Raw genomic sequence first — 22,279 nt, 5'->3', positions numbered from 1 at the left:
CCCCGCCCCACCCTGGCCAGTCTCCCAGGCAGCAGCTGGTTGCCGCCTGGCTGGGCTGCAGCTGTCTTTGCCTGCCTGGTCCTCCCCTGGGGAGGCCGTCATGGCCCTGTTCTCAAACACCCTCTGGGGGAGGGTGGAGGGATCAGCTTCTCAGGGCTCTAAGCCTGGAACTTCTCCGGCTCCATCCCAGCAGTCACGGCTGCTCTTCAGCCCCTTAATCCACAGAAGAGGTTCCTGACCCAGTGCCTGGCACTCTCTGTGGCCCTGCTCGGCCCTGCTGAATCAGGAGCTCCCATCCAGGACAGACCCTTGGTGGAAGCTCCTGGGTTGCCCCCAGAACCTCTAGGGGATGGTGGCTGAAAGTACAAACAGGGTCAGAAGGGGCTAGGAATACGGATTTGGGACGAGGGCCATCCTAGAAGACGGAGCAGCAGCCACACTTCTCTTCCTATTCCAGGTTTCCTCTTTGTCTTCTCTTCCTATTCCTCTTTGCCTCACTATGTCCCATCTTACAGCACCAAACTGTACCTCCTCCAGGAGCCCCCATCTCAGAGAAGGCACCAGAGAAAAACCCAGGGAGTCTCCCCTGACCACTTCTTTTCCCTCAGGAGCCCTGTTCTCCAACAGAATGAGAGAAAACTGGACTTGGAGCTAGGAAGTTCAGAGTTGCCACTTCCACAGTCCCATGGCCACTGTTCTCACTTATTGATCATCACTCTTCACCCACACGAGTGGTGTAGTCCTGCTTGCTTACCTCCAGGGGTTAGGGTTTAGGATGAAATGAGTCTCAGATGAGCACATGCTTGGGGAAGGACGCCCTGCAGAGTTCACGTGGGTTATGCTGAGTGTTTCCCTAAGAATTGGTGAAATTGGCCTTTGCCGCATCCCTGAGTCTCAGGGCTGCCTCAAAGGGTCTCCTTCCTGCCCAAGGTCTCCTCCATCCCCTCCCCTCCTATTCCCTTCCAGGTGGCTCCACAGACAGCTTCCAAAAGCAGCTCTTGGCTTACGTTCCTCCTCCACTCAAGAACCCCCTCTGGCTCCCGGAGTCCTCCAAACTTTCTGACTGAGCCCCTATCTCCCACTGAGGTCATTGGCTAGTGACTGTCCTTCATTAACCTAGTCAAACACAGGACAGGCAGATCCCTCAAAGCCCACCCAGGGAAGAAAAGGGCTGGGAGGCTAGAGCAGTGCGTAAGGACAAGAGAGTGGCAAATGAGAACCCCCATTTTCCACTTACCCACCGTGAGCCCACTGCTGTGCTAGGCCCAGCACAGTGGAGGGAGAGGCCCACCACTGTCCCTTATCGCAGCCTTGCCAGATATTGAGACCCTAAGGACTGCAACCTGCCAGGCTCCTCTGTCCACAGGATTCTCCAGGCAAGAAAACTGGAGTGAGTTGCAATGTCCTCCTCCAGGGGATCTTCCCAACCCAGGGATCAAAGCCAAGTCTCTTATGTCTCCTGCATTGGTAGACGGGTTTTTTACCACTAGCACCACCTGGGAAGCCCAGATAAAGATTGGTTTTCCCAATTTAATGGTAGAGAAACTGAGGATATGACGGGCCCCAGGGTCATAAGGATTAGGGTCTAAGGAAGGAGCCCAGTTGATCCCCCACACCAGGTTCCCAGCAGGTCCTGTGTACATGGGAGACTCATCAGAGTGATGGAGGCAGCTGCTGCCTGGTAGGTCCTGGGGTCCCAGAGGGGTTCAGCTGCCCCTCCCTGTGCCCCCTCCCTGCTAGCCTCTCTGGCAGGCACGTGCTTACTGGGCCTTTCCACATTCTTCACGTCCCATGTCAGAATGAGACAGATGCTACTAATTCCCCCATGCGAGCTTTGCTGCTCCATCCCCCCTCCCCCAAACTCGCTCTGGGCAGCGAGGCAGCATCTGGAGCTGACACCCTTGGTCTGCCTGGGTTCCAAGCAGCTTCTGAGCTAGTGCCCACCCACCACCACCAACTGCAAGAGCCTGTCCAAAAAGCACTGGGTCGCCTCCGGACTCTGCCACTCGCTCGCTGCTTGGGTCAGCCAAAGGTTCTGGTAGGAGCAACAGACAGACGGCCACTCACATCTCAGAAGCCAGAGCCAAGAGGCAGGAGGCTGCTGGGAGGGAGTCAGTGCTTGGGAGGGAGGGGTAAGCTGGCCCTGGTAAGGGGCTTGGGAGGGGGTTGAGCTATGACCGAAGTTACCCTCTCTGAGCCTGAAGCACGGGAATGACAACATGCCTTGGAGAGTGGTAGGAAATGCTTGGTCAAAAATGGCTGTTGTTATATGGATTAGGAGGGCATGGCCCCCAGGTCTGGGTTGCCATGATCTCATGCCTTCTTTATGGCATCCCTTCCCTGGAAGGCATGCTTGTCCCCATTGCCCAGATGAGGACACTGAGGCTCAGAACAAGGAAGTGACTGACCCGAAGTTGTTAGTCACTCAGTCCTGTCCGACTCGTGCAACCCCATGGACTGCAGCCCACCTGGCTCTATCCATGGAATTCTCCAGGCAAGAATACTGGAGTGGGTGGCCATTTCCTCCTTCTCCCAAGGTCGCATGGGGGCAGTGAGAGAATCAGTGCTCAGGAACGGGTGCCTTTCCCATTGCAGGGATCGTTCCCAAAGCCCTGGTGGCCCAGTTGTTCCGAGGGCCAGGAGAGGCTCTGGATTTCCACGAAGCAAAAATGGAATGTCCACATACACAAATGGATGGTCATTCATGACACCTAAACACAGAGGTGCTGGGCCCAGCACTTTGAGCTCCAGCCCCGTGACCTTCATCTCTGCCACCTCTGGGCCTCACATGGGCTATTCCTTCTTCTCCCCCACTTAACTGGCCAAGCCCCTTATGCCTTTTAGATCTCACTTAAACCTCATTTTTTGGGGCAGCCTCCCCAAGACCTCCTTCCAAGTTGCGCCCCACTTCATGCTTTCATTGCTATAGAGCAGGATGCTCACAAGAATCTCCTTTCCCCAAAGTGTGATCCCCAGGAAGCAAGCATTGCCTTGGTAGATTTTTAACCAGTAGTTCTAAAATTTTAGCATATATCAGAATTACCTGAAAAGTTTAGATTGCTGGGTCCTACCCCAGAATTTTGTATCTAGTAGGTTTGAGTATTCTTGCCTGGAGAATCCCCATGGACAGAGGAGCCTGGCAGGCTACAGTCCACGGGGTCACAAAAAGTGAGACCTGACCGAGCTACTAAGCACACACACACACACAGAGGTTTGAGGTAAAGCCTGGAAATCTGCATTTCTAACAAGTTCCCAGGGGATGCTGCTGGTCTGAGGCCACACTTTGAGAACCACATTTTAAAGAGGCATTCTGTGCTCATGGTTTAAATAACTGAAACAAAAACTTGAATGGCACAAAAGGTTTTCCGTGAAAAACTACCTCCTTGCCCCACCCTCTTTGCTCCCAAGAAAAACTGCCCGCATTTTCTAAGTCTTCTTGCATTGCTCCCCCTGTGTTCATGCAGCCCTTGATCCAGGGTAGCAGTCACTGTCCTTGCCCCCCAACTCCCATCCAGGGCAGCACCAGGCAGAACGGAGGGACAGGTGGAGGAGACTCACCCCCCAGAACAGATACACTCAGGTGTGTACCACCACTGCCTGCTCCTTCCCACACTCTAGGACCCTAACTGGGAGCCCCCCTCCCATCCCTCCACCTGCTGTTGGATTTAGCCTAATCCCAGAGTATGTGTGTGAGGCAGCTGCAGTTCTCTCTGCAGGGAGAGGCCCCCCTCCGGAGGAAATCTCCTTTTATTCTCTTGCTACCGAAATCTGACCTTCATCAGCACCTGGGCCCCTAGGCTGGGGCCTGTCCCCAAGAAGTGGCTGAGGAGATGGCGTGAAATTGCCAACAGCTGAACTCACCCAGCATTTTCCCGCATCCTCTCCTACTCAGTCGCCACTCACATTCCACAGCGCCAGTCCCTTCCGGGCCTGTGGTGCCAGCCTCTAGTTCTTGTGCTGCTGCTTGGGGCCTAGCCTGACTGGCCCTGTGGCCTATGGCTGTGGGCGCCTCCCAACTCTCAACCTCCAGACCACTCTTGTTCCCTTCAGGGCGTGGTTTGGCGTTCACCTCCTCCAAGAAGCCCACACTGATCTCACAGCACAGCCTAGGCATTGCGCTTCTATGCACAACTGGAGTGACCCATTTATGGCCCTCTCTGTCTCACTCGGGACAGGATTCTCATGGGCTCCCTCTCGAAGTCAGGTCCAGTGCAGGGCAGGCCCACAAAGGTTTGTGAAATGACTGAATGACCTGGTAAGGACGATGATGAGGCTCCTGGTGAGGGAGGTATAGGCCCTTTCCTTTCACAGCCGAGGACCCTAGGAAACCAGGTTCCAGGAGAGGAGGGTTGGCTTGGAAGACTGAGACAGCCAGACCCATATTGGACAGCACAGCTCTACAACCTTGCCAACGGGCTAGCCCTCAGATCCTGGGGGAATGAGGTTATTATAATTGCTGGGGGACTTACTGCATGTGCTAAGGACGGCTTCTCTAACACAACTGAGCTTCTGCCTAGATGACCATGGCCCCTTCCAAGTCACTGCTGAAAACAGACATGGACTATAGCCTGCCAGGCTCTTCTGTCCATGGAACTCTCCAGGCAAGAATGCAGGAGTGGGTAGTCACTTCCTTCTCCAGGGGATCTTCCTGAGACTGAACCTGGGTCTCCTGCATTACAGGCAGATTCTTTACCGCTTGAGCTACCAGGGAAGCTCTGAAGCAGACAGGCTAGAGATAAATGATGGATGGCATAGAATTCTCTAAAGCAGCACTGGCAGGAGGACCTCTTGCAATGATGGAAATTATCCATTTTGTCCAATACAGTAGCCACTGGCCATACATGGCTATTGAGCACTGGAAACGTGGCTCATGCGACTAAGGGACTGATTATTTTAGTTCATTTAAATACAAGTTTAAAGAGCTGTGCATTGACAAGACAGCTTCAGAGCCTTCACAAAGGGGCTCTTAAGTGTCCTGATAGGGAATTCGCTCCACCTGACAATGCTGAGGGGAAAATTTGAAATGAAGTGGTGCGCCCTTGTCCCCGTGAAGCACTTACTCCAGTTCTGGGGATGCAATCACTGGTGAAGGGTGGGCACGCAGTCACTATGGCTGCTTCCAGGGAGAGGAACTTGGCGGATGGGGCCACAGAGGGAGGGGACCTTTGTTTCTTTTGATTTTTAAACTTGATACATGCATTGTTATTTACCAAAATTGAAATTAAAAAAATATATATATAAAGGCAGCAGATGTATCAATACTATTCTTATATTTACTGTTTACTTAATATTGTGTAATAAAAATTTTGCATATTAAAAAAAAAGAAAAGAGGGAATTCTCTAGCTGTCCAGTGGGCAGGACCCTGCACTTTCACTGCCGTGGTTCAGTTCAGTTCAGTTCAGTCGCTCAGTCGTGTCCAACTCTTTGTGACCCCATGGACTGCAGCACGCCAGGCTTCTCTGTCCATCACCAACTCCCGGAGCTTGCTCAAATTCACGTCCATCGAGTTGGTGATGCCATCCAACCATCTCGTCCTCTGTTCTCCCCTTATCCTCCTGCCTTTAGTCTCTCCCAGCATCAGGGTCTTTTCAAATGAGTCAGTTCTTCGCATCAGGTGGCCAAAGTATTGGAGCTTCAGCTTCAGCATCAGTCCTTCCATATTCAATCTCCAGTTGGGGAACTAACACCCTGCAAGTCATGCAGCATGGCCACAAATAATAATAATAATTCATTAAAAGAAAAGAAAAAATACTAGAGACGAAAAGTATCCCCTCTGAGTACACATCAGCTTCCACAGCAGCCTGGCACAAAGCTCAGGCTGTCCCAGGAGAGAGCCGCAGAGCTTCCCGGGGCCAGCGCCCTCCTATATAGCCCCTCTGTCCTCCTGTTGCTTCACATGCCAGCCCAGGATGAACCCAGTCCCATAGGACAAAGCTTGAACTGACCCCTGCCCACTCCCCGAACTCCCTGCACACCTGTCCCTCATCAAGTCTCTAGACCCAGTCACCTTCTTTCTGTTTCTCTGCCACCCCAAGTTCATGAGAACTTCAGGGCTTTTGACTTGCAGGTCTCTGCAGGGAATACCAGTCCCCCGATGCTTCTGGGTTGGCTGTCAGAACAAAGGTCGTCTCCTAAGAGTGGCCTCTCCTGACCACTGTGGCCAAAGTCCCCCCTCCATTATTCCATATTTTAGCCTCTTGTTTGTTTTCTTTTACCATTATCTTATTTGCTCACTCTTTACTGACTGCCACCTCCCTAGAAGGCAAGCTCTGAGAAGCCAAGGGACCATTCTGTTCACACTTGTACTTGTCAACAACGGGATCTGGGGGCCTTGTGGATAAGTGCTCCCTAGATATTCACGGAATGAATATGTGTTGAATGAATTTCCCAGATTCAAAATTCAAACTCCAGATTATCAAGCCGGGAGCTAAGACAGTCTCCTCAGAATACACACATAGCCTCCTGAGGGGATCACAATGATGAGCCCCATAGTGTCCACCAAGGGATAGTCAACCCTCCTCCCCTCTCTGAGTGGGGCTGGGAACCCCGAGAAGGCTCAGGACCATCACTACCCTTGCCACACCTAGGCTCAAGGTGTCTGCCTGTAAGCCAGTCAGCCTGTGTCAGGACAGCATGAGGCATCCGGGGGGGGGGGGGGGGGGCCTGCAAATCCACAAGGAAAAGACACTTCAAAACACTACAGGGACTTTCCTGCCAGTCCAGTGGTTAAGACTCCACACTTTGACTGCAGGGGGCACAGGTTCAATCCCAGGTTGGAGAATCAAGATTCTGCATGCTGCAAAGTGCAGCCAAAATTAACAACAGCAAAAAATCACTAAAGAGAGAGTATGATGAGGTGATTAAATAAGGAAACCAGAGGTCAGCAAGCTTATGAAGAGACCCTGAAACTCAAGAATAATGCAAGAGATGCTCTCAAGAGATGTCACTTATCACACTGTCAAAAGTTAGTGAGCTGGAGAATGCCAGGTGTCAGCAGGGACAGGGAGTGGGAGTGGGAGGGTACCCACCTGGACTGTGGGTGCAGCTATCCCAGAGAGCTGCCTGAGAGCTTTCAACTAATTATATAAATGCATGCCCTATGACCTAGCAATTTGGCCTGAATATATACCACCCTCTCTTCCCAAACCCTCACACATAGGGGCCCACATGGGGAAGCTTGGAGGAGGGGTTGGAAGCAGTCGGGAGTCCATCCTGGGAGGTGGATGGACTACATGTGCAGGGGACCCAGTGGATGCACAGCCATGTGGAAGGACCTCAGAAGCCTAGTGCTGAGTAGAAAGGGTAAGAAATGAAATGGGCTCTAAAGCATAAAGCCATTTGCACAAAGAAATGATGACGACACAGAGAACACACATGTTATAAGTACACACACAAAGCCATTAGCACTGACGCCCGGGGCACAGGCTGATAAGAGGAGAATGAGGCTCAAAGGGAACTGAAAACCAAACAAAGGAATAAAGCCCAGGAGCTGTGTGCACCCCGGGCAGGGTTCAGTGATGCTTTCCGGAGGAGGTGACGTGGGGGCCCAAGCTGAAGAAGAAATCGGACAGACGAGGACAGGAAGGCACAGTAAATCAACAAATGTTTACTGAGCACCTACTGTATACCAGGTGCCATTCTAGTCGGTGGTTATACCCTACCCTAAAGAGCTGGAAATCTAGAGGAGAGGACAGCCATTAAATGAACACCCAGGGAAACACTGACTATAATTAACACAGACTCTGAAGGTCAATTGACTGCAGCTGTGAGTGTCTACACTGGGGACTGATCCTGATCCGACGCAGGGAAGAGCTCCACGAGGAAGTGATATTTGGTAGAAGGAGGACAGCGCTTAGTCTTGTGATGAGTGGGAGGAAAAGCATTCCAGGCAGAGGGAACAGTCTCACAGTAGTCCGGAGGCAGGCAGGAGTGGGGAGAATCCGAGCTGCTCCAGTAGAGAGGGCACATACAGAATGAGGGAGTGCATGGTCCCAGGTGAGGCCACACCATAGAGGGCTTTGAAGGCCTCGGATATCACTCCCAGAGGAATGAAGAGATCAGAGAGTGCGGGGCTGCTAATACAGAGGTGGGGAGATGGGTGAGGGGCCGCTACAGTGTCTGAGTAGAGCTGGAAACTGGGACAGCACCCCCAAAGGACACATGGAGTCTCCCAGGGTGATGGAAGCAATGAGCGTTAATGCATCTAAGGAGGGACCATCCAGTTACCCTCCCATCTTCTCACCAGGGACCAACACCATCCTTCATAGCCCCATTGCAGGCGCCTATGGTAGCCAGGCGATGGACAGAAGTGGAAATCAAAGGATGTCTTTAGAATGAGAGGGCTTGTTAATGCAGGTCGGAAGGAAACAAAGGTGGTTCTTGGCAATGGCTAAGAACTGGGTGAACAGGTGGGGTCCTTGTGACTGTTTCAGGGGCCTGAGGAGGGGCTGCATGGAGGAGGGCGGGGAACACAATGGTGAATGAAAATCTAGGGACTTCCCTGGTGGTCCAGTGACTAAGACTCCATGCTCCCAATGCAGGGGGGCTGGGTTCAGTCCCTGGTCAGGGAACTACATCCCACATGCCACAACTAAGATTGAATATCCTGCATGCTGCAACTAAGAACCAGCACAGTCAAATAAATATTAAAAAAAAAAAACATTTGAGTCAGACTGACATACTGCGCTTGACCCTGAAAAAAATCAAAAGGGAGCCAGTACAGCCCAACTCCCCTTGTCCTGTGCCTTGCATCCCAACCACCCCTTGGGCCCATGGCCTCCTTTCCTCTCTGGGTTTTAGTCCTATAATTACACCCTGGGAGGGGCCTCCAGCGCAGGGAGCGGAGTAGAGGGGATACGCTGGGGTGATGGTGCCACCTCCTGGAGGCCGCAAGTAGTGTAGCATCCTGCTTCAGCCTCATGTCAGGTGGGGATGGGGCCTTGGGCCATATCCATAGAGCTTTCATGTTGGTGATGATCCGGTCATTCTTGGAGGACTGTTCAGGCCTGGGTACTCCATTTGTCAGTGAGGTGTTGACATGCCCTCTCCACCCTACCCAAGGGAACCACTGTAGCTGCCCCTGATAAAAACCCTCCCACTGCCCTCAGGACTGGGGCCAAGCTGTTTGGCATAGCAACTATGGATTTGGCCCTGGCCTCAGGGATGCCTCATTCCTATTAGTCTCCATCCCTGCCTGTCCCCCACCCCACCCTGCCACACGTGCACCTCCATCCCTTTGCACAGGTTGTTCTCTCTTCCTGGAACCAGTTTTATCTTCCCCTCCAACCAGTTTTCCCAAACACTCTTGCAGGTTCCAAATTCTCCATTCCAGGGCTTCCCTGGTGGCTCAGTGGTAAAGAATCCTCCTGCCAATGCAGGAGACGCGAGTTCGATCCCTGATCTGGGAGGATCCCACATGCCTTGGAGCAACTAAGCCCCCTGTGTGCCACAACTACTGAGCCTGTGCTCTAGAGCCCAGGAACCACAACTACCGAAGCCCACGCACCCCAGAGCCTGTGCTCCAATGAGAGAAACCACTGCAATGAGAAGCCCACACACGGAAACTAGAAACTAAGCCCTCATTTGTGGCAACTAGAGAAAAGCCCCCACAGAAATGAAGCCCTAGCACAGCCAAAAATAAATAGAACAATATTTTTTTTTAAATTCTCAAGAAGCTTCATAGTTTTAAAATATAAACAAAAATTCTCCACTCCCTTCCCCACCCCCAACCCCTTCTAGCACCACCATATCAATTAGGCGAAGAGAAGAGGAAAGAGTGTGTCAGTCCATGGGAACAGCATGTACAAAGGTCAAAGGTGGCTTCAAGGAGCTGGGAAGAGCCAGAGACCAGAGAATGTGACAGAGTGGACAGGGCTACAGCAACTAATCCATAGAATCACAGGCTCCAGTGAGGGGCTGAGACCCCAGCATGCAGTGAAAAGTCAAGCTTTTCAGTAGCAAAGGACATGATCAGCAGTGTGTTTGGAAAGGCCAACACAAGGCTGCCAAGTGGGAAAGGCACTGGAGAAGCTAGAGTGGGTGTGGGCAGAACAGGTCCCAGGGGTTGCACAGGTGAGAGTTGATGGGAGCCTGGACACCTGAACCCCTACTTTCTGAGGGCTGGGTCCTGAGCCGGGGCTCCCAGTCATTGACTGCAGCTTCCTTGACAGAACCTTGACTTACCTCAGTGTGTTCCATACCAGCTCTGACTGCCAACTGTGATACCCTCCCCACTTCTCAGCCCTGGTGTCATGTCCCCAGACACTACCTGCCCCATGGAGTCAGCGCCTTTGCCTTGCGGGAGCTGACATCTCATTTTAGAGGAAGACAGGCTACTTGGGCTCAAAGTTGGGAAGTCAGTAGTGAGCAACAGAGATAGAATTTGAACTGAGGTCTGCCTGCCTCCTCCACCACACCAGGTGTCACAGAAGTTGTAAGCAGGCTTCTGTCCCCTGATGGCAATGCAACTTTGGGTGGGTCACTTTACCTTTCTCTGTCTCAGTATCCTTGTCTACAAAATAGGGGCAATGGTAGCAACCTGCCCTGCAGGATTTGTGAAGAGTATATGCACTAAATGCCCATAAGGAGCCCAACACAGCACCAGACACATAGTAGGTGATCAATAAATGGTTGCTGTTCACGTGAACACTGTCCCAGGAACTTAACATGTTCATTGGGAAAATGTACTTCGGTGTTGTGAATTATGAGGAAGACAAAGTGAGCTCAGGAGGGATGGGAAGGAAGGAGAAAACAGCGAGCATCTTGAGGCAGGTCTGGAGCTAGGTGGCCCTAGGATTCAAGCACACAGCAGGTGTCAAGGATACTAGCTCTGAAAAGGCTTGAATGACACGGTGAGGAACCACTGAAAGTTCTATAGTTGGAGAAGGCACAACCAGAGCCCTGCACCCAGGGGAGGAATGATTTCTCCTCCACAGCTGACGGCACTGACACTGGAGGCCAGAGGGAGCCTAGACAGCAGAGCACTGGCAGCAAGGAGCCAAGTTCTCAGGTTTCAGAAAACCCAAGTCTGGGGCTTCCCTGGTGGTTCAGTGGTTAAGAATCCACCTGGTAATGCAGGGGACACCAGTTCGAACCCTGGACTTGGAAGATCCCACATGCTGCAAGGCAACTAAGCCCCTGTGCCTCAACTGCTGAGCCCATGCACCCTGGAGTCCATGCCCCACAACAGAAGAAATCACCACAGTGAGAAGCTCATGCACTATGACTAGAGAGTAGCCCCCACTCACTGCAACTAGAGAAAGCCAAGGGGCAGCAATGAAGACCCAGTACAGCTAAACAAATAAATAAATATTTTAAAAGAAAATAAAACCCAAGTCTAGGTAGCCCTTTTCAGGCCAAAGAACCTCCCTTATGTAATTTCCCATCTTGACACACGGTGGCGATAGCGTGCCACCAGGAAAATCCTCTTTACCTGTCTTTCAGCCAAAACAATAGCCAAGTACCAATACTTGTCAGCTTCCTCAAAGGCTCTAGGGAGAATCCTTACAAACCTGTATGACGTAGAGTCTCTTTATATCTCTAACTTACAGGTGGAAACGTGGGCTCACAGAAGTCCAGGAGGACCCATAAAATAATCCAACCAGGATTTGAGCCCTGGTCTGTCTGTCTCCCAGTCTGCCTGCAGCAGCTTCCTGTCCTGGGATGACAGCTTCTGGCTGTCTCTTCTGTCCCATCACTGGGCAGTGCTACCTTTGGGGAGCAGACAGATTAGACAGGGAGTAGAATATTATACAGGACAAGAAGGGCTTTCACTTCTGCTTTTTCTCTCTTGTTTACCTCCCTTATGCAGCTTTTGCATTGAAGCTGAAGTGATGGGACAGTTCCCATCCCTGGGGTAGAGAGAAGCTGGGCTGAAGGATGAGGTAACTAATTTTGAGCACCTTCTCTGTGCCAGGCATTATGCCAACCAACATTCATTTCTACATTAATTCAGGACACAGTAATGAAGCACCCACTGCTGGCTGGTCACAGGTGACACAGTACTTCCAAGCTTTTGCCACACAGCAATGAACACTTATATATTCATTTTATATGTAAAGCAAGAAAGAAAATGAAGTCGCTCAGTCCTGCCCTACTGTTTATGACCCTGTGGACTGTAGCCTGCCAGGCTCCTCTGTCCATGGGATTCCCCAGGCAAGAATACTGGAGTGGGTTGCTATTTCCTTCTCCAGGGGATCTTCCCGACCTAGGGATCAACCCAGGTCTCCCAGATGGCAGGCAGACTCTTTACCGTCTGAGCCACCAGGGAAGCTTTACATGTAGAGATACGTTCTAAAATATTCATACTGTAAATGAGCCCTCAGCTTAAAGAATATTTATTGACTAAAACACCTACTTTCAGCCTTAGGTACCCGTGAGACATGCAGGTATGAAGTCTGGAACTCTGGGACAAATCTAAGCTAGAGATTGAGGCTCAGAAATTACTGGCATTTAGGACATGCCAGTGACCAGACGGGATTCCTCAGGAAATCTGGGTAAACAATCAGCAAGGTGAACCTCTGTTTGCCAAACGGGAAAAAAGGGAGGCATACCCATGACAGGATGGTGCAGAGAAGGGCTTGATAAAGAGGTAGGAAGGGACCAGACTAGAGCGGGAGCCTCTGGAAACCTTGTTAGTTCCCAGGGGTCAAGAGAGTCAAATGTTGCAAAGCGGAGCAGCAAAGATTATGAAATACCACCGGTTCTAGCCAGAGCAGGACTGCTGGTGACCTGAAGCCAGACTAAAGTGGGATGAGAAAGGGAGGCCAGAATCAGCGGGGGAGAAAAGAGAGAGAGCCTCGCTGTAGACGCAAGGAGATCTTTCTCTTACCAGGAGGAAAGACTACATGGCTTGCGGGCTGCCGAGAAAGAGCGAGAAAGACAGGAAGGCTTGGAGCTCCAGGGGAGCAAAAGGAGAAAGATGCACAAAAGAGGGCGGAAGCATTAGGGCGGGACCCAGAGCCCAAGAGGAAGGCCAGTCCAGCCCAGTCCTCTTTTCTATCTCAAAACGACGGAGCAGGGCGCAATCCCTGGCTGGATTTGCGGCATGCCGGACATTACTAGATACTGCCGGCCCTTTCCGAGCGCGCCCCACTGCGTAAGATCACCTTTCCCCAGGCTACACCACCCTCTGCTCCAGAGGGCAGAGCGGATCGCGCGGCCCACGGTCTGGCCGCTGCTGATTGGCCCACGGGAGCCACCTGACCGAGCCGGCCAATCAGAGGCTCTCTCACAAGGACTGGGGCCCCATGTGTGGCCCCTGGTGCAAGGCTGAGCAGCTGTGAGGCCCGGCGGCTATACGGACAGCGAGGTTAGAACAGTTCTCAACCCCTAAGGAACTCAAGAGGAGGCCCGGCCTCCCCCAACCCCGCCGGATTCCTGCCTATCCGGCTACTACAACCCCCAAACCCTTTTGCTAAATTTCCTCTCTTGCCAGCTTCTGTGACTCAGCCGAGGTGTGTTCATCCTTGTTCCTCTGCCTTGACTGGTTCAAAGTGGTGATTTGGAGGAAGACAGACCTAAGTTCCAGTCATCGTGTGACCGATGGCAACTATTTAACATTGTTGAGCTTCATCTGTAAAACGGGACTCCTAATACATACTCTGGTGTTTTTGTGAGGATTGTAAAGCCCAGAGCCTGGTACATGGTGAGCTCTCCAAAACATTGATTATATACATTTTTTACTATTGTCTATATTTCTACCTATCAGGAATTCACAATCCTCATTATACAGGGTCTTGTGTTAAGCTATTTTTTATTCCTGTTCTCTTATTAGAATGGAAACTGTCCACGGGAATGTGCCTGTATACCTTTTTAGTCTTCCAACTCCATGGTCCCTTCACTTGGTCTGACAAGGGTAAATTTAACTTACATAAACAGTAGCAGGATAGAGTATACAAAATCAAGGAATTTATAGCACGGAGAATCTCAGCAGTTAGGTGGGGCTATTTATAATGCAACATTAATGTACTAGGGGAAAAAAAGTCTTAGAAGACTACCAGGTACCAGCTGCGTGAGCTCAAGCAGATCTTGACCTCTCTGAGCCTCATGAGAACAATAATCATGACTGTAACAACTGCAGGACTAACCAGCTGCTAGATACTATGTGAAGCTCATATTAGCTGTCCACAGCCCCACCTGACAGGACACACAGGCACAGAGAAGTTCTGTAACTTGCCTGAGATCACACAGCTATTAAGTGGTAGAGTTGGGGGTTCAAACAAGGTCTTTTGGGTCTGAGTCTACACCCATAACTGCACTGTGTGCTACCTCTCAGGCACCAGCACAGGAAGTTGGCACACAGTACAAAACTATGGAGAGGGCTGGGCTAACACGGCAAAGTCTTCTGCAGCTACAAACCAAAGGAGGCCAGTGTAGCTGAAGGGCGGAGAGGGAGGGGAACAAGGTAGATGACGAGCCTGGACTTGCAGGCAGGTCCACATCTTTAAGATGTCTAGGCCACAGGGAGGAGCTGGTGTCAGCGTGGCAGAAGCATATAACTAGGCGTTCCAAGGGCATTTTTTTGGGGGGGGGGCACACTGTGAGGCTTGTGGGATCTTAGTTCCCCAACCAGGGATTGAACTTTCACCCCTCGCATTGGAAACACGGAGTCTTAACCACTAGACCACCAGGGAAGTCCCTCCGCAGGATTTCTGACCCTTTTGTTGCCACAGACCTGGGATGCAGAAGGCAGCAGCGATCTTTCTTCTACTATGGTTTAGCATCAGTCCCTGCCAGGATTGGAGATCCAGGGCCTATCATAGCCTTAAGTCCCCTGGCTGTCCCCCAGGGTCCCCTCCCTGGGCAGGACTAGACATGTCACCACCTTGCCCACCCCTCCCCACCCCAGCTCCTCCTTTCTGGTCTCATAATTGTCTTAGGCTCATTAATATGACTAATTAGGTAGGCCTGAAGTCAACTGCATCCTCTTATCCTCCCACTATGTAAACCCTGAGATGCCTCATTATTTAAAGCCTCTGCGTGTCTCCCTGGGGCTTATTATGAACTCTAGACACATCAACTGACTCTCCAGGCAAGGGGCCCAGAATTCAGGGGAGTAGGGCAGGGCTCCTGTTGATCATTGAGCCTCAGTTGTTCATTTCATCGGTCTTGTCTTATCACTGACTTCTCTGGAAACTCCCTGGCAGTCTTCTCATACTCTCTGGGTTTTCTCACCACCTGTCCTGACCCTAGCAAAGGCTTTTGGTCCCACCTCCTCTATGATGACTCTTGAGATATTCTCTCTCACCTGGTTCTTCCTCTAGGTCTTCAAACCAAATGTATTTCTAGCCACTAGCATGACATGTGCTCCTGATGTCCTTCAGGCTCTCCAAACCTAACATGCCTGAACATCAACACCTGCCTTACTTCAAAGCATTCTTGTAAAAACATTAATCCAAGTGTAATCAAGCCTCTGCCCTTATATCCAGTTTACAGGAAATACAGGGGGCATATGAACAGGTAATGAAGAAGCATCAGCTGAATGCAGAACATGGGGCCAGATAACTAGCCCAGTCCCTGCAAAAGTCAATATTTCAGAAAAACAGGAGGTGGAGCATTCAAGGTTGTAAGAAACTTAAGAGCTATGAGGACAAATGCAGTATATGAAATTTGATTCGATTAATTCAGAAAAACCATCTATCAGAAACATTTGGCAGAAATTTGAATATGGAAAGAACGTTAGATGTTAGGGAACCACACAATTGCACTCATCTCACACGCTAGTAAAGTAATGCTCAAAATTCTCCAAGCGAGGCTTCAGCAATATGTGAACCGTGAACTTCCTGATGTTCAAGCTGGTTTTAGAAAAGGCAGAGGAACCAGAGATCAAATTGCCAACATCCGCTGGATCATGGAAAAAGCAAGAGAGTTCCAGAAAAACATCTATTTCTGCTTTATTGACTACGCCAAAGCCTTTGACTCTGTGGATCACAATAAACTGTGGGAAATTCTGAAAGAGATGGGAATATCAGACCCCCTGACCTGCCTCTTGAGAAATTTGTATGCAGGTCAGGAAGCAACAGTTAGAACTGGACATGGAACAACAGACTGGTTCCAAATCGGGAAAGGAGTACGTCAAGGCTGTATATTGTCACCCTGCTTATTTAACTTATACGCAGAGTACATCATGAGAAACGCTGGACTGGAAGAAACACAAGCTGGAATCAAGATTGCCGGGAGAAATATCAATAACCTCAGATATGCAGATGACACCACCCTTATGGCAGAAAGTGAAGAGGAACTAAAAAGCCTCTTGATGAAAGTGAAAATGGAGAGTGAAAAAGTTGGCTTAAAGCTCAGCATTCAGAAAACGAAGATCATGGCATCCAGTCCCATCACTTCATGGGAAATAGATGGGGAAACAGTGGAAACAGTGTCAGACTTTATTTTTCTGGGCTCCAAAATCACTGCAGATGGTGACTGCAGTCATGAAATTAAAAGACACTTACTCCTTGGAAGGAAAGTTATGACCAACCTAGATAGCATATTGAAAAGCAGAGACATTACTTTGCCAACAAAGGTCCATCTAGTCAAGGCTATGGTTTTTCCTGTGGTCATGTATGGATGTGAGAGTTGGACTGTGAAGAAGGCTGAGCGCCGAAGAGTTGATGCTTTTGAACTGTGGTGTTGGAGATGACTCTTGAGAGTCCCTTGGACTGCAAGGAGATCCAACGAGTCCATTCTGAAGGAGATCAGCCCTGGGATTTCTTTGGAAGGAATGATGCTAAAGCTGCAACTCCAGTACTTTGGCCACCTCATGTGAAGAGTTGACTCAATGGAAAAGACTCTGATGCTGGGAGGGATTGGGGGCAAGAGGAGAAGGGGACAACAGAGGATGAGATGGCTGGATGGCATCACTGACTCGATGGACGTGAGTCTCAGTGAACTCCGGGAGTTGGTGATGGACAGGGAGGCCTGGCATGCTGCGATTCATGGGGTCGCAAAGAGTCGGACATGACTGAGCGACTTCACTTTCACTGTCCACTTTCATGCATTGGAGAAGGAAATGGCAACCCACTCCAGTGTTCTTGCCTGGAGAATCCCATGGACGGAAAAGCCTGGTAGGCTGCAGTCCATGGGGTCGCACAGAGTCGGACACGACTGAAGCGACTTAGCAGCAGCAGCATACCTGATACATAACATGTGTTAGTTTCAAGTATACAATGTAATAACTCAATATTTGTATATGTTATGAAATGATCACTACATCAGCCTAGTTAATATCCGTCACCATGTACAATTATAAAAAATTTTTTTCTTGGATGAGGATTTTAAAATCTATTCTCTCAGCAACTTTCAAATGTGCAAAACAGTATTATTAACTATAGTGATCATGCTCTATATAACATCCCCCAGATTTAGTCCATCCTTTATCCCCATTTCCCTGCCATTGCTCTGGTAAAGATTACAGCTACCTTTTGACTCATGGTCCCAGCATCTTCCCAGGTATCTCTGCCTTCACACTCATCTTCCACATTGTCCCAAATTCATGTTTTTCAATGTTGTATCTGATTGTGGCACTCCCCATGCCAGTGGAATTAAATTCCAGTCCTCAGAGCTCTTCATAGTCTGCTCCTGATGACTTCTTAAAGTTCTCTCTCTCTTTCAGCCACTCAACCAGACCCCTTTACATTTCCTTTATACCCTTCAAAAATACCTTCTGAAAAGAAAAGAAAAAAAGATACAAAAGTATCTTCTAAGAACTGAGTCTTGGAACAAAAGTAACTAGAAAGCTATAAATTCAATCTGAGACACTGTTAAAAAACAGAAAAATCTAATTCTTAAAAGCATGTTTGAAGGCCTTGCTGTTAAAAAAAAAAATATCCATTCTATTAAACTGAGGTATTTAATTGAGAAAAACCTAATTTATGAGCTTCATCAAATGGAAAAGTATCCACATAAGAGAATGGGTATCAATGGTTTGAAGTATCTTGGGGACAATAATGGAGCCCTTTTTAATTTTTTTAAATATTTGTTTATTCATTTATTTCTTTTTGGCTGCACTGGGTCTTTGTTGCGGCATGCAGGCTTTCTCTAGTTGCGAGTGGAGGCTACTCTCTTATTGCAGTGCACAGGCTTCTCATTGAGGTGACTTCTCTTGTTGTGGAGCACGGGCTCTAGTGCATGCGTGCTTCAGTAGTTGAGGCTCCTGGCTCTAGAGTGTGGGCTCAGAGTTGTGGCACCCGGGCTTAGTTGCCCTGAGGCATGTGAGATCCTTGTGGAGCACGGGCTCTAGTGCATGCGTGCTTCAGTAGTTGAGGCTCCTGGCTCTAGAGTGTGGGCTCAGAGTTGTGGCACCCGGGCTTAGTTGCCCTGAGGCATGTGAGATCCTCCTGAACCGGGGATCAAACTTGTGTCCCCTGCATTGTCAGGCAGATTCTTAACCACTAGACCACCAAGGAAGTTCCATGGAGCACCCTTAAGAAAGGCCATGTCACAAATGATCTGATAACACAAAGAAGGATAATTGAGCAAATTAACATGAACATCAACAATTCTGAACCAAAAAAAGTGATTCAGGAGTCTACATTCAAATGTAAAGAAGTTTTAAAAATAATTAATTTATTGTACTTTTATTTTTCTGTTTATAAATGCACAAAAATGATATATGAGTTTTTAAAACTATGAGTAAATCTAAAGGAGCTCCTTATATAAGTTTAAAATTAAGAATATAAGGAATTAAGAAAAAAATCTTCTAAGATCTCCCAAAGATTTAAGAATATTACAAATCTACAGATGAAAATATGTAGCCAGCAAGTCCAGAGATCAGCCAAACTCACTGAGGGAGGCAGGGTTCATTTCATTCACTTCCACTCTCAAACTGGCTTCATGGCTTGCCTTTGCTCCTACTCCAACCATGTTGGCCTGGGATCTGCCTCAGGTCACTTTAGCCTTGAGAAGTCTCCCACAGGAGGTAACGCTCCACACTAACCAATGTGTGTCCAGCGGTGGCTGGTATGTAGGGTTTAGGAAATGTTGCCTGAGGTCAGGGGCCCTGTGCTATGGCTTCTCCCCTGCTTGAGCCAGCCTGGGCCCCAAGGCCTTGATTTCACATGCATCCTCTCTAGCGCATCACCCCTTGACCTTTCATCTGGTAACCATTTCCCCCTAGAACCCTGGAGGGGATCCAATCATGAGTGGAGAGTGCCCACTTGTTAGGTCCAAGCCTGGGCTCTGGCCCCAAGGTCACTCAGCTGTCCTCTGCTTCCTTGAGCCTGCAAGCCCCTCCCTTCCCTCTCACTTCCTATCTCTGGAGAACACAGAGGTACTGGGTGGGACCTCTCTCAATTTCCTTCCCTTCCCACTTAAAACATAACTGAGGCCCCTTGCCTTTCCCTGCACGTCTCAAATATTAAGGGGTTTCTCATCTGCTCTCTCGGAGACGGCAGTGGCACCCCACTCCAGTCCTCTTGCCTGGAAAATCCCATGGACGGAGGAGCCTGGTGGGCTGCCGTCCGAGGGGTCGCTAAGAGTCAGACACGACAGAGCGACTTCACTTTCACTTTCCACTTTCATGCATTGGAGAAGGAAATGGCAACCCACTCCAGTGTTCTTGGCTGGAGAATCCCAGGGACGGGGGAGCCTGATGGGCTGCCATCTATGGGGTCGTACAGAGTCGGACACGACTGAAGCGACTTAGCAGCAGCAGCAGCATCTGCTCTCTGGGCCACCCATCCCGCTATGGCCCCATTCAAACACCTTGCACCTCCTTGACCTCAGTGAGGTCATCATCATTATTGTACCCTCAACTTTCCCCTCCCAAATTGACTTCTTCCCAAAACACTGTACTTGTTCAATGTGATTCATTCAATAAGACATTGAATAAGTTTCAGTTGATTTACTCATTCAATCCACAATTATCTGTCAAGCATCTACTCTGCACCAAGGCACTGGGAACACAGCTGTGAACGAGTCCTAACTTCTTGGTATGTCTATTGTAGACACTGAGAAAGATGGAGGTATGGGACCAAAAAAAAAAAAAAAAGAAATCAGGCAATTTAGACTATAATTTATAAGGCTGGGAAGGAGAAGGAGGGATAGATTGGGAGTTTGAGATTGACATGTACACACTGCTATAGTTAAAATAACATGCTTTTCTATAAAAAAAGAAAAAGAAAAGACTTTGTATACTGGCATAAAGATAGATCTATTGAGTCAGTGATAGTGAGGTGGATGAACATAGAGCCTGTTACACAGAGTGAAATAAGTCAGACAAATATCATATATTAACACATAAATATGGAATCTAGAAAAGTGATACTGATTGACCTGTTTGCAGGGAAGGAACAGAGATGCACATGTAGAGAAGGGACTTGTGGACACAGTGGGGAAGGAGAAGGTAGAACGAATGGAGAAAGTAGCGTTGATATGTATACACTATTGTGTAAAATAGACAGCTGGTGTGAAGTTGCTATATATACACAGGGAGCCCAGCCTGGTGCTCTGTGATGACCTAGAAGGTGAGGGGAAGGAGGGAATATATGTATAAGTATGGATGATTCGAGTTATTGTATGGCAGAAACCAATACAACATTGTAAAGCAATTTTCCTCCAACTAAAAATAAATTTTATAAAAGATCTATTGGTCAATGGAATAGATTGAGAATTCAAGAAGAAACCCATGCTTTTATGGTCAACTGATTTTTTCTTTATTTATTTTTAATTAATTAATTTGTTGAAATTAATTTAATTAATTTTAATTAATTAAATTTTTTGGCCACACTGTGCTGCATGTGGGATCTTAGTTCCCCAACCAAGGACTGAACCCACACCCCTTGCATTGGAAACATGGACCCTTAAGCACTGGACCACCAGGGAAGTCCCTGATTTTTTAGCAAGGGTGTCAAGACCATTATTGAAGAGGAAAAGTCAGTTTGTTTAAAAAAATGCTGTTGGAACAACTAGTTATCCACATGCAAAAGAAGGAAGTTGGATCCCTACCTCACACTATAGTAAATTAACTCAAAAGTCCTAAATGTAAGGGCTAAAACTATTTCATGGGATTAAACAATGGTTTCTAAGATATTACAAAAAACACAGCAACGAAAGACATAAAAACCAGATAAACTGGACTTCATCAAAATTAAAAGCCTTTGTATTTCAAAGGATACTATCAAGAAAGTGAAAACACAAGTCACAGAATGGGATAAAATATTTGTAAATCTTATAACCAAAAATGACTTGTATCCAGAATACATAAAGGATCCTTATAACTCAACAACAAAAAAAGATATTACCCAATTAAAAAATATGCAAAGAATCTAGACATGTCTTGAAAGAAGATATACAAATGGTCAACAAACACAAGAAAACGAACTTAACATCACTAGTTGTTCGGGAAATGCACACTAAAACCACAAAGGGATACGATTTTGTACCCACTAAGATAATTATACTCAAAAAGGCAGATAATAAAAAACATTGGTAACATGTGGAGAAATTGGAACCCTCACACATTGCTGGTGGAAATGTAAAATGGTACAGACACTTTGGTAACATTCTTCAAAGAGTTCCTGATAATTCCTGAAAAGGTTATACATGGAGTTACCGTATGATCAACAATTCCACAATTCCACTCCTAAGTATATATGACAAATAAATGAATTCACATGTCCATGCAAAATTTTGTACATGAATGTTCACAGCAACATTGTCCATAATAGCCCCAAAGTGAAAGCATCATTGAAAAATAAAACAGCAACTGAAAAATGAAATGTGGTATATGTATATAATAGAGTATTATTCAGCCATAAAAAGGAATGTACTACTGCTACAAACCACAACATGGATGAGTCTGGCATACATCATGCTCAGTGAAAGAAACCAGACATAAAAGACCATGTACTGTTTGATTCCATTTATATGACATGTCCAAAACAGGCAAATCCACAGAGAGAGAGAGTAGATGTGGAGAAGGCGATGGCACCCCACTCCAGTCCTCTTGCCTGGAGAAGCCCATGGACGGAGGAGCCTGGTGGGCTGCAGTCCAAGGGGTCGAGAAGAGTCGGACACGACTGAGCGACTTCACTTTCAATTTTCACTTTCATGCATTGGAGAAGGAAATGGCAACCCACTCCAGTGTTCTTGCCTGGAGAATCCCAGGGACGGGGGAGCCTGGTGGGCTGCCGTCTATTGGGTCACACAGAGTCCAACACCACTGAAGCGACTTAGCAGCAGCAGAGAGTAGATGAGTGGTTGTTAGGGCCTAGGGGAAGGGAGGTGTGACAGATTGCTGAAGAGTACAAAGTTTCTCTTTAAGTGATGAAAGTGCTCTGGGAT

Source organism: Bubalus bubalis, chromosome 9, assembly GCF_019923935.1.
Source record: "Bubalus bubalis isolate 160015118507 breed Murrah chromosome 9, NDDB_SH_1, whole genome shotgun sequence".
Lineage (NCBI taxonomy): Eukaryota > Metazoa > Chordata > Mammalia > Artiodactyla > Bovidae > Bubalus > Bubalus bubalis.
Note: the sequence above shows the minus strand (reverse complement) of the source record.